Genomic DNA, 13,572 nt, shown 5'->3' with positions numbered 1-13,572 from the left:
AGGATCGCAGATAGTGCCACAGGTGGGAAGGAATTACAGCTCCCCTGTCTTTATTATTCAATTTATTGATAAGCCACTTCAGGATAGGTGTGAGAAGTGGAATATCGATCACACTTCTTCTCCTCTTATACACTTACATCATAATAGTGTCATTGTTCATGCCAGACCAATAGACTGTCTCTCTTGCAAATCTTCCCATCCGAAGACTACGAGGTGGCAAAGATTACATAACAGTAACTGAACACGAGCAAGCATTGTAAAAGGTTTTACTTCTTTGGAAGTATTTTTAAAAAGGAAGGACTGTTGTAAAATGCCTTTAAGTGATAAACACACACAGCTCTGCTACGGATGCCTTCAAACTTTTTACCTTTCTATAAATGTTCACATGTGCCCAGTCGAAATGAGTGTTTACCCAATCCCTTATGAGCAATTGATGCCTTTTATCATTATAACAGCATGACAATTTGAGGAGGACCTAAATATTGCCCAGGTCATCAAGGAAAATCTCCCCCCCCACCTCTTCTGGGATCACCAGTGTCCACTTGAGCAGATAAGCAGTGTCTTAATTTAACAATTCATCCATAATATGGTGTCTTCTTCCACAGTGCAGCACTCCCTCAGTACTCCAATGCAGTGACAACCTAAAGTAAAGTATATTTATTAGTCACAAGTACATTAACACTGCAATGAAGTTATTGTGAATTTCCCCTAGTCACCACCTGTTCAGGTCAGTGCACCGAGCCAGCACACCTTTCAGAATGTGGGAGGAAACCAGAGCACCCAGAGGAAACGCACGCAGACACGGGGAGAACATGTAGACTCCACACAGACAGGAAGCTGGAAAACGAACCTGGATCCCTGGCGCTGTGAGGCAGCAGTGATAACCACTGTGCTACCGCCCTTGATTTTATATTCTAATTTCTGGAGTGGGACTTGAACCCACAACCTCTGAGTCAGGTCAGCGTGCGGAACATTGAGCCACAGCTGGCACACTGTGATGGATGTGTAGTTGTTTGGTGCAGTTTCTCTGTATTCAGGTTGGTGGTACACGTGGGTATGAGGAATTCTGTCTGATTTTAACTGCCCCTAAAACCAAATATTTAACTGGCTGGAGGAACAACTCTCTTGAACTCGAATTATTTCTCCATATCCACAGTAAATGAGTCACTCTTCACAAGTGATGCGCGCCCTGGTATGTGTGCTCACTGAATAGAAATAGCAACCTGTATTTATATAGCGCCTTTAATGTGAAGAATTTATAGCATTGGCTCTCAGTCTAGCAACATCTCAACTTCCAAATTGGGGAGGCGATGGCCTAGTGGTATTGTCACTAGACTATTAATCCAGAAACTCAGCTAATGTTTTGCAGATCCAGGTTCGAAACCCGCCACGGCAGATGGTGGAATGTGAATTCAATAAATATATCTGGAATCTACTGATGACCATGAATTGATTGTCGGAAAAACCCCATCTGCTTCACTAATGTCCTTGAGGGAAGGGAATCTGCCATCCTTACCCGGTCTGGCCTACATGTGACTCCAGACCCACAGCAATGTGGTCGACTCTCAACTGCCTTCGGGCAACTAGGGATTGAATAAAAAAAGGAATTATCCTTATATTCAAATCGCTCCGTAGGCTTACCCCTCCCTATCTCTCTAGCCTCCTACAGCCCCTAGCAAGCTCAGAGATCTCTGTTCTCCCTCAATTCTGGCACATGCCTCATTTAGTGATTAAAATTGAGGATGTGCCAGAATTGAGGGAATAGAGAGACCTCGGAGCTTGCTAGGGGCTGTAGGAGGCTTGTGCTTTCAACTGCTTGGTTCTCTATACCCTGGAATTCCTTCCGGAAACCTCTCTCCCCTGCTCCCCACTCTCTCATCCTATGAGGCATTTATTAACACTGACTCTTTGACGCAGTGTTTGGTGACCAACCTTAATATCTCCTGATGTGGCTCAGTGTTTGGTTTGCAGGGCTATGGGGGAAGAGTAGCATGAGTGCGATGAATTGGACAGCTCTCTCAAAGAGCAGGCAGAACGGTTATTGTGCTGATTTATTATTGTCATATGTATTAGTATAAAGTGAAAACGTATTGTCTCTTGCGCCCAAAAGAGAGAAAATGCTGGAAAATCTCAGCAGGTCTGGCAGAATCTGTAAGGAGAGAAAAGAGCTGACGTTTCATCAAAGCTTTGACAAAGGGTCATATGGACTCGAAACGTCAGCTCTTTCCTCTCCTTACAGATGCTGCCAGACCCGCTGAGATTTTCCAGCATTTCCTCTTTTGGTTTCAGATTCCAGCATCCGCAGTAATTTGCTTTTATTATTGTTTTCTGCGCGCTATACAGACAAAGCATACCATTCATAGAGAAGGAAAGGAGAGGGTGCAGAATGTAGTGTTACAGTCATAGCTAGGGTGTAGAGAAAGATCAACTTAATGTGAGGTAGGTCCATTCAAAAGTCTGATGGCAGCAGGGAAGAAGCTGTTCTTGAGTCGGTTGGTACGTGACCTCAGACTTTTGTATCTTTTTCCCGATGGAAGAAGGTGGAAGAGAGAATGTCCAGAGTGTGTGGGGTCGTTAATTGTGCTGGCTGTTTTGCCGAGGCAGCGGAAAGTGTAGACAGCGTCAGTGGATGGGAGGCTGGTTTGCGTGATGGATTGGGCTACATTCACGACCTTTTGTAGTTTCTTGCGGTCTTGGGAAGAGCAGGAGCCATACCAAGCTGTGATACAACTAGAAAGAATGCTTTCTATGGTGCATCTGTAAAAGTTGGTGAGAGTCGTAGCTGACATGCCAAATTTCCTTTGATTGTCTGATCACACTCTGGTGAAGTACATTAGAAAGTTAAAGTGGCTATCTAAATGCAGGTTGTTGAGCTTATGGGCTATATGGGGAGTTATATAAACCATAACCGTCCCTTAGCAGCAGGGTGGGATCGAGTAATGATTCAGTCCGAGAGCTTATCAATTCAATAACCAGCATTGAATCATCGTTAATATGTTAGAGATTAATTACTGGAGAGTGTGCTTGTTCAGAGTGATGATGATAAAGCTGATCCCCTCCTCCATTGGAACCCCCAGTCTGGGGGCGAGGCATTAATGAGGTGGGGCAAAAGAAGTGTGAGAAATGGATGCACCCCAAACCCAGTCATTTAGCACATCGCCACTTGCGGGATCCTGCTGTGCGCAAATTGGCTGCCAAGTTTCCCTACATTACAAGAAGTATTTCATTGGTGGCAAAGCACTTCTGGAAATCCAAGGGCTGTGAAAGGTGCTTCAGAAATATAAATTCTAACCAATCTTCAGTTGACTTTAACTGCCCATAAAACCAGGGTAGCACAGTGGTTAGCACCGCTGCCTCACAACGCCAGGGACTCGGGTTCGATTCCTGGCTTGGGTCACTGTCTGTGTGGAGTTTGCACATTCTCCCCGTGTCTGCGTGGGTTTCCTCCGGGTGCTCCGGTTTCCCCTCACACTCTAAAGATGTGCAGGTTAGGTGGATTGGCCATGCTAAATTGACCCTGAGTGTCAGGGGGATTAACAGGGTAAATACATGGGGTTACGGGGACAGGGCCTGGGTGGGATTGTGGTCGATTCAGGCTCGATGGGCCGAATGGCCTACTTCTGCACTATAGGGATTCTATGATTCTAATCGGATTCCATGATTCTATGGAAAAAATAGTGAGACATCTGGATATAAATTCTCCCATTGGTAAGACGCAGCATGAGTTCATGAAGGGAAGGTCATGTTTGACTAATTTGGTGGAATTCTTTGAGAACATTACATGTGCAGTGGACAATGGGGAACCTGTGGATGTGGTGTATCTGGATTTCCAGAAGGCATTTGACAAGGTGCCGCACCAAAGACACATAAGATAAAGTGCACGGTGTTACGGGTAATGTATTAGCATGGATAGAGGATTGGTTAACTAACAGAAAACAAAGACTGGGGGTAAATGGTGTTTTTCTGGTTGGTGATCAGTGACTAGTGGTGTGCCTCAGGGATCAGTGTTGGGACCACAATTGTTTACGATTTACATCGATGATTTGGAGTTGGGGACCAAGTGTAATGTGTCAAAATTCGCAGATGTCACTAAGATGAGTGGCAGAGCAAAGTGTGCAGAGGATGCTGAAAGTCTGCAAAGGGATATAGATAGTCTAAGTGAGTGGGCGAGGGTCTGGCAGATGGAGTACAATGTTGGTAAATGTGAGGTCATCCATTGTGGTAGGAATAACAGCAAAATGGACTATTATTTAAATGGTAAAATATTGCAGCATGCTGCTGCGCAGGGGGACCTGGGTGTCCTTGTGCATGAATCTCAAGGAGTTGGTTTGCAGGTGCAGCAGGTAATTAAGAAGGCAAATGGAATTTTGTCCTTCATTGCTAGACGGATGGAGTTTAAAAACAGGGAGGTTATGTTGCAGCTGTATAAGGTGCTGGTGAGGCCACACCAGGAGTACTGTGTACAGTTTTGGTCTCCTTGCTTGAGAAAGGATATACTGGAGGGGGTGCAGAGGAGATTCACGAGGTTGATTCTGGAGATGAGAGGGTTGGCTTATGAGGAGAAACTGAGTAGACTAGGGCTATACTCGTTGGAATTCAGAAGAATGAGGGGAGATCTTATAGAAACATATAAGATTATGAAGGGAATAGATAAGATAGAAGCAGGGAAGTTGTTTCCACTGGCAGGTGAAACTAGAACTAGGGGGCATGGCCTCAAAATAAGGGGAAGCAGATTTAGGACTGAGTTGAGGAGGAACTTCTTCACACAAAGGGTTGTGAATCTGTGGAATTCCCTGCCCAGTGAAGCAGTTGACGCTACCTCATTGAATGTTTTTAAGGCAAGGATAGATACATTTTTGAACAGTAAAGGAATTAAGGGTTATGGTGAGCGGGCGGGTAAGTGGAGCTGAGTCCACAAAAAGCTCAGCTATGATCTTATTGAATGGCGGAGCAGGCTCGAGGGGCTGGATGGCCTACTCCTGCTCCTAGTTCTGACATTCTTATTCTATGAAAAGTGTGTGGTGAGTTTTCACAGTCTAATCTTGTCTTTGAATGCTCTCTGCGTGTAGACTAATATAAATCCGTGGGTTGAGCTCTGAGCTCTCTGTGTGCCACCAATCTCGGTGGGTCAGTGAGCAATTAAAGGCAGACTCACTATGAGCAGATTAATTAATCTCGGTTGACACTGATCTTCACATTGTCATTCTTTATCATTTGATAAAATTAAACCTGTGCATTTTTAAAGTTTGGACTTTGATGGTTGACATGAGAATCAGAGTCACATGTGCAAGTCTGGACGTTCTTTCACCATGTGTCTACATCAATATATCATTTTCATATTCAGATCAGAGCTCCCTTTTCCTTGAAACTTATATCTTCAGGTGTGGAATGAATGGTCTTATCATGGCACATAAGTAAGCAAGCGCGCAGGTACAGCAGGCAGTAAAGAAGGCAAATGGTATGTTGGCCTTCATAGCGAGAGGATTTGAGTATAAGGATAGGGATGTTTTGCTGCAATTGTATAGGGCGCTGGTGAGGCCACACCTGGAGTATTGTGTGCAGTTTTGGTGTCCTTATCTGAGGAAGGATGGCCCTTGTTATAGAGGGAGTGCAGCGAAGGTTTACCAGACTGATTCCTGGGATGGCAGGTCTGTCATATGAGGAGAGACTAAGTCGGTTAGGATTATATTCATTGGAATTTAGAAGAGTGAGGAGGGTTCTCATAGAAACTTATAAAATTCTAACAGGGTTAGACAGGGTAGATTCAGAAAAAATGTTCCCAATGGTGGGGGAGTCCAGAACTAGGGGTCATAGTTTGAGGATAAGGGGTAAACCTTTCAGAACTGAGGTGAGGAGAAACTTCTTCACCCAGAGGGTGGTGACTGTGTGGAATTCACTCCCACAGAATGTAGTTGAGGCCAAAATGTTGTCTGATTTCAAAATGAAATTAAATATAGCTCTTGGGGATACAGGGATATGGGAGAAAGGTGTGATCAGGATATTGAATTTGATGATCAGCCATGACCAAAATGAATGTTGGAGCAGGCTTGAAGAGCCGAATGGCCTACTCCAACTTCTAGTTTCTATGTTTCTATAATTTACATGTATCCCATTAAGCTGATATATTTCATTGGAATATGCACATCAAGCATCCCTTCCTGTGACAGTCTGTATTGTTCAGGCTAAATTCAGTGGTGAAATTTATTTGCGATTTATAATTATACAGAAGCAAAATAAGAATCGCAATCCAATGCATGGTGCAAATGTTACTTTAAGCTGTTTCTGAAACTGAAATATTAGAAATACTTAAAATCCCTTATGAGTCACGTTTCAGAATCTTGTCAGAATCTGATGTTTCTGTCTCTTTGAAGTTCCTGGCATGGATCTTGTTGGTGTAATCTGTAAAATAGTTATTACAAGAGAACTGGGATTTGCAATTCATGCAGTCTTTAGATTTCTCACATCAAAGGAGCTCTTCCTACGATCACCAAATCTATTACGAGCAAATGTTAGTTTTTGAGCATCATTTTAATGGATCTCATTATGTTCGGGCAGTTCGAAATCATTTCAATATAAATAACTTCGGATGATTTTCCTCAAGCCAATCAGTTGGGCTAGATAATCCCCACAGGAATTATAAATATTACCTGGATGTACATATCCTGCATCAACAACAGCGCTTTATTTCAGAAAGCACCAAAGAGTTTTATTCCAAATTTCCAATGTAAGTTCAAAGTAAAGTTTCATGTGACAAAGACAAGGGAGATTTTGGATTGCCGGGAGACTGAACCCTGTGTTGATCACATGGATATCTGCAGAACAGTTACATAACTCATATGCAGCATGTCTAATGGGGAGGTTGGCAGAATCACACTTAGTGATGACGTTGGCCATTGCCTTCTTCTGCAGCCCCCCTCCTTTCATCAAACTGGAACAATCAACTTTTTTTCTTTCAAGGGATCGCCCAACTGATTGGCTTGAGGAAAATCATCCGAAGTTATTTATATTGAAATGATTTCGAACTGCCCTAACATAATGAGATCCATCAAAATGACTGCTCAAAAACTAACATTTGCTCGTAATAGATTTGGCGATTGCTTGCCAGGCTCACATTTATTTCCCATTTCTAATTGCCCCTTCAGAAGGTGGTGATGAGTTGCTTTCTTGAACCGCTGCAGTCCCTGTGGTGTAGGTACACCCACAGTGCTGTTAGGGAGGGAATTCCCATGTAACTATTGCCCAAGTCCTTCTTGGTTTTGCTGCCACTGTGCGTCGGTGGTGAAGGGAGCGAGGGTTGAAGGTGGTGGTTGGAAGCAGCCAATCAAGCGGGCTGCTTTGTCCTAGATGGTGTCGAGCTTCTTGAGCGTTGTTGGAGCTGCACCCATCCAGGCAAGTGGAGAGTATTCCATCACATTCTTGACTTGCAGATGGTGGACAGGCTTTGGAAGTCAAGAGGTGAGCTACTCTCCTCAGAATTCTTAGCCTCTGACCTGCTCTTGTGGCCAGTGTCTTTTGTCCATGTTTGATCCAAGGCTGTAATGAGGTCAGGAGCTGAGTGACCCTGGCAGAACCCAAAGTGAATGTCAGTGAGCAGGTCATTGCTGTGTCAGAACTGATAGCATTGTCAACAAAATGCAAATTACAACCTGCTGCTCTGTGAACATTTGATTTGATTTGATTTATTATTGTCACATGTATTAATATACAGTGAAAAGTATTGTTCCTTGCGCACTATACAGACAAAGCATACCGTTCATAGAGAAGGAAAGGAGAGCGTACAGAATGTAGTGTTACAGTCATAGCTACGGTGTAGAGAAAGATCAACTTAATGCAAGGTAGGTCCATTCAAAAGTCTGACAGCAGTAGGGAAGGAGCTGTTCTTGAGTCGGTTGGCACGTGACCTCAGACTTTTGTATCTTTTTCCCGACGGAAGAAGGTGGAAGAGAGAATGTCCGGGGTGTGTGGGGTCCTTGATTATGCTGGCTGCTTTGCCGAGGCAGCAGGAAGTGTAGACAGCGTCAGTGGATGGGAGGCTGGTTTGCGTGATGGATTGGGCTACATTCATAACCTTTTGCAGTTTCTTGCGGTCTCGGGCAGAGCAGGAGACATACCAAGCTGTGATACAATCAGAAAGAATACTTCTGCTAGAAAACATCTGGAAAGGCAGCGATAAAGGCAAAATACCGCAGATGCTGGAATCTGACACAAAAAACAGAAAACGCTGGAAAATCTCAGCAGGTCTGACAGCGTCGGTGGAGAGAGAATGAAGCCAACGTTTCGAGTCTGGAACAAAGGGTCATCCTGACTCGAAAACGTTGGCTCTAATCTCTCTCCACAGATGTTGTCAGAGCTGCTGAGATTTTCCAGCGTTGTCTGTTTATCGGAAGGATAATAATTCTTCACTCGCTCTCAAATAGCTGCAGAGTTTTTTAAAGGCTCCGGATTATAGGGGTTAATTCGATTGGGATATTTGTTGAGCTAATGTGGGCGGATGGAGTTGAGGTAACAGGTCAGCGCTGAGGCTCGAATGCTCCATATACATTAAACATCAAAATAAAGACTGATAGTGCCGCTCTGGCAGCCATGGCACCCATGGAGAGAGAAACCGAGTTAACATCTCGAGTCTGTATGACTCCTCATCAGAGCACAGCTCTGAAGTCACACAGACTGGAAACACTGGCGCTCAGCCAAATCTCCATTCACGGCAGCAGGACCCGCTGGCGGGTACAGCCGGAAAATTCCGCCCATTAATTCTGTTTCCCTTCCCACAGATGCTGCCAGACCTGCTGAGATTTTTCAGCACTTTCTGTCTTTATTTCAGATTTTCAGCATCCGCAGTACTTTGCTTTTATTAAATCAAATACACACATCGGAACTCGACCACCGAGCCCGCCATGGAATCGGCCTGGGATAGGGTCCAACTACGGAAATCTCTGCTGACCTCGGGCGGGAATTTCCAGTCTCGCCCGAGCAAGGCCGTAAAATCCCGCCCATAATCTATTGTGGCGATTTGCCCCTCGTTTGGTTTTCCCCACAGCTGGTCTGTGGACTGTGAAGAGTAGTCTATCAGATCAGTGAACTTATCCAGTGAAATAGCGATTTGACTCAATCTCTGCCCGGTTCCCCGGCTTAGAATCCCTACAGTACAGAAGGAGACCATTCGGCCCATCAAGTCTGCACCGACAACAATCCCACCCTAGCCCCATAACCCCAAATAACCCGGCACTGAGTTGCTGCAGATGTTAAGCTCAGCAATAACAGCTGCAGGTTTTGTGGATAAATGATACGTTAACACTGTTTCAGGATTGTGATAGGGGCTGGAGGTATCCAATACAAGGTGAGCATTTTGTGTCTTGGACAGTGATTGGGTACCCGCTATTGTTGTATAGTGAGGAAGGAGCAGAGAAACTTTGGAGGAATCGGCTGGAGGCAGTATAAAAAACACAAGTTTCACCAGTTGGAACCAGTTTCCTTTCAATGAAGATTTACAGTTAGATGGTGTCCCTCCCACTCCCTCCTCCCCGTGCCCCTGCAATGTTAGCGCTACAGTACCTTCAATAACTGGATCTGGCCTTTTTCCACCTCATTAGTAAGCAGGCTGATTATGATCCAATTGTTCAGTGCACTCGCCCATTGTCAACCTGCCCCCTCACCCACATTTACCTCCTCACCCACAACACCTCAAATTTAAAATTCACAAACTTGTTTCCAAATCCCTCACTGGCATAACCCCTCCCCCTGTATCCTCCTCCAGCCCTCATAACCTTCCCTATCTCTGTAACCTCCTCCAGCTCCTACACCCCCTCCCTATCTCTGTAACCTCCCCCAGCCCCACAACCTTCCCTATCTCTGTAATCTCCTCCAGCCCCTACACCCCCTCCCTATCTCTGTAACCTCCTCTAGCCCCTACACCCCCTCCCTATCTCTGTAACCTCCTCCAGCCCCTACACCCCTCCCTATCTCTGTAGCCTCCTCCAGCCCCTACGCCCCTCCCTATCTCTGTAACCTCCCCCAGCCCCACAATCCTCCCTATCTCTGTAACCTCCCCCAGCCCCTACACCCCCTCCCTATCTCTGCAACCTCCTCCAGCCCCGACACCTCCTCCCTATCTCTGTAACCTCCTCCAGCCCCTACACCTCCTCTCTATCTCTGTAACCTCCTCCAGCCCCCTACACCCCCTCCCTATCTCTGTAACCTGCTCCAGCCCCTACATCCCCTCCCTATCTCTGTAACCTCCTCCAGCCCCTACATCCCTCCCTATCTCTGGAACCTCTTCCAGCCCCTACACCCCCTCCCTATCTCTGTATCCTCCTCCAGTCTATTGCTCTGAGCCTTGAGTAAGTCCAATTTGATCTGGAGGTGTAGAGTTGTGATCTATGGTTAAAAATTGTAAATTGCAGGTTCAGCTGTAAGGGATTTCTGAAAATCAAAGATGGTGTTGCTGTAGGCTTCTTCTCACAGGGTTTTGCTGCATTTGTCAGTTTTAGTCTGTCCCGCTTTAGTGCAATGTTCTCGGCTTTGGGAAGTGTAGAATCCCAGCTTCTGCTGGGTTCTTCAAGATATGATGTGGAGATGCCGGCATTGGACTGAGGTGGGCACAGTAAGACGTCTCACAGCACCAGCTTAAAGTCCAACAGGTTTATTTGGTAGCAAATACCATAAGCTTTCGGAGCGTGCTGCTCCTTCATCAGATCCTCCGAAGGATCTGACGAAGGAGCAGCGCTCCGAAAGCTTATGGTATTTGCTACCAAATAAACCTGTTGGACTTTAACCTGGTGTTGTGAGACTTCTTACTGTTCTTCAAGATACCCACTCAATCCCGATTAATTTTTAATGAATTATTTTTCTCTCTTTCTTTGGAGTGAGGCTCAGTTGCCGCATGTTCGGGCGCCAACTCAAAATCAGGTTCCTCAGATTCAGATTTAAACAACAATTTCAGACCACTACAGTATTTAACGTTTTTCAGTGTTCATGTTGTCCAGGAATTTAAAATGTTCAGTTTACCCCCTGCTAGCTTTATTGCCTCTGCACACTCTGGGTATTGAAGATGGGTTTCTACAGGATTCATTCTGCTGCAATGTGGAATTTAATTTCTGCCTTCAGCTTCCAAGATTTTCTATGGAGATTCTCTGTGACTTTTTTTTTCAGGTCAGAATGATTCTTTGATTTTTCGTTTAGTTTTCCAGGATTTTAATTTTCTCCTGCAGTCTCTTTGAGGTTTTGAGTTGCTCCATTCGCTGCCACCATGTTATAAGGTGTTCAGTAGGTCTTACTGAGGTATTCATAGTCTCAGGTTGTTCAACAGCGAGTGTTTATTCATTACTATGACTATATAAATTGGTATCATAGAATCATAGAAGCCCCACAGTGCAGAAGGAGGCCATTCAGCCCATCGAGTCTACACCGACCACAATCCCATCGAGGCCCTATCCCCATAAACCCCCACATATTTACCCCACTAATCCTCTAACCTATGCATCCCAGGACATTAAGGGGCAATGTAGCATGGCCAATGCACATAACCTGCACATCTTTGGAGTGCGGGAGGAAACCGAAGCACCTGGAGGAAACCCACGCAGATATGGGGAGAACATGCAAACTCCCAGGCCAGGAACCCAGGCCAGGAATCGAACCGGGAATCAAGCCAGGAATCGAACAGTAAAGGTCAATACTAGATGTTTCCATGCTTGCTTCTACACACAGCTCTGTCCAACACTACACTGAACACTGTCGGGGGTGGGGGCGGCTCATGTGTTCTATTACATTACTTTGTGAACAATACTGCAACCAGTCCAACATTAACCCTTCATGTGCCAGCGAGACCCTTATACTGCAGTACCTACTCTCAAGAATCACCTCCTAAAACCTCACTACATCTTAAAAAACATCTTGACTCTCATCCGTTGGACCAAGCCCCCAGGTCCTTCCCCACTGCAATCTCTGTCTCTCTCTTTCTGGCTCTGTATATATAATGACCTTAATCAGGCGATTGCAGTGGGCCTGTTAGAATATGAACTCCCTGATTAAGGGCCATATTGACGGGCCAATCAGGAAGCCTCTTGCTTTGTATCTAACCAGGCGTGTCAGTTCCTCTGGCACTCCTAGTGTAGACGGCTAACTGAAAGCACTCGGTACGCTGTTGTCAGACTTGTAAATAAAGGGAGTTTGGTGAAGGGACTTCTGCCTCCGAGGACTTATTACAGTATCCTTCTCGGTGACTATTTGTGAGGTTCCTTGAGGAATGTTTGTTTATGTTGAAGTCGGTGGAGAAGTCAAGCTGCTGTATGAGGCGGCAGGTTGGCTCTGGTCAAGAGTTGATGATGGTGGCCATTTTGAAAAGGATGGAACTGACAGGGAGGTGCCAGCATTCTCGACATGTATTCAGCCAAATGCTTAAAGTTTATTTATTAGTGTCACAAGCAGGTTTACATCAACACTGCAGTGAAGTCACTGTGAAAACCCAAGGAGTGAAGGGTTGGATGTTGAGGGGCATTGAGTGAGTGACAGATGGGTTTACAGAGGAGATGGGAGACAAATGGTGGGTGAAGGGAGCGGGATGAGAGATCGGGGGTTGCAAAAGCAGCTGAACAAATAGCTCTTCTTTGGATTTGACTCCATAAGTGAGCTGTCCAGCGAGAGCTCTTTGATGAAATTGACATCTGTCAAAAGGAAATAACTAAGAATTTATGCGAACATTAACGAGCGCCAAAAGTTTTACACTGAATAATAAACCCTCGACGTGTCATTTGTTCCATAAAGATCTTCTGTTGAATGTACTGTGGAAAGATATCTCCCCCAAGGAGGAGGAGGACAGGGCCAGGAGGAGGCCATTCAGTCCCTCGATGTTGTTCTACCATTCCATTCGATGCTAGCTGACTTGTGTCGTTCTACCGGCTTCGATTCCATTTCCCTTCATCTCCTCCACTAGACATTGTATCAGTTTCTGTTCGGCAATTCCCGATTGTCTCCCATCATCAGCAGCCTTTTAGACAAGAGAAAGTTCTAGATTTCTCTTCCCCTTTGTGTGAGGAACTGTCTCCTGATATCTCCAATCAACAGCCCTGGCTCCAGTTTGAAGATTCTGACGTCTTGTTCTGGCCTGTCCCACCCGCCACTCCCCCGCCCCCACCCCCTTCCCCCCACACCCCCCATCCACTCCACCCATCCCAACCCACCCCCACACCTCCCGTCCACTCCACACCCCATCCCCAAAACCTCCGCCCCCACCCATAAGACCATAAGACCATAAGACATAGGAGCGGAAGTAAGGCCATTCGGCCCATCGAGTCCACTCCACCATTCAATCATGGTTGATTTCAACTCCATTTACCCGCTCTCTCCCCATAGCCCTTAATTCCTCGAGAAATCAAGAATTTATCAATTTCTGTCTTGAAGACGCTCAACGTCTCGGCCTCCACAGCCCTCTGTGGCAATGAATTCCACAGACCCACCACTCTCTGGCTGAAGAAATTTCTCCTCATCTCTGTTCTAAAGTGACTCCCTTTTATTCTAAGGCTGTGCCCCCGCGTCCTAGTCTCCCCTGTTAATGGAAACAACTTCCCTACGTCCATC

At 45.6% G+C, this 13,572-nt stretch overlaps 1 long non-coding RNA gene across 1 annotated transcript in view; it reads right to left on the bottom strand.

Moving 5' to 3' along the window:
* Positions 1-554: 554 nt before the first annotated feature.
* LOC144502826 (uncharacterized) overlaps positions 555-13,572 on the bottom strand; it is a 113,860-nt gene continuing 100,842 nt past the window's right edge. Inside the window, exon 4 of the long non-coding RNA XR_013499390.1 lies at positions 555-641. This is a non-coding gene — a long non-coding RNA (uncharacterized LOC144502826). The remainder of the gene's footprint in view (positions 642-13,572) is intronic.

The sequence above is a fragment of the Mustelus asterias genome, chromosome 13, assembly GCF_964213995.1.
Source record: "Mustelus asterias chromosome 13, sMusAst1.hap1.1, whole genome shotgun sequence".
NCBI lineage: Eukaryota > Metazoa > Chordata > Chondrichthyes > Carcharhiniformes > Triakidae > Mustelus > Mustelus asterias.
Note: the sequence above shows the minus strand (reverse complement) of the source record. Positions and strands in the feature narration are given on the sequence as shown.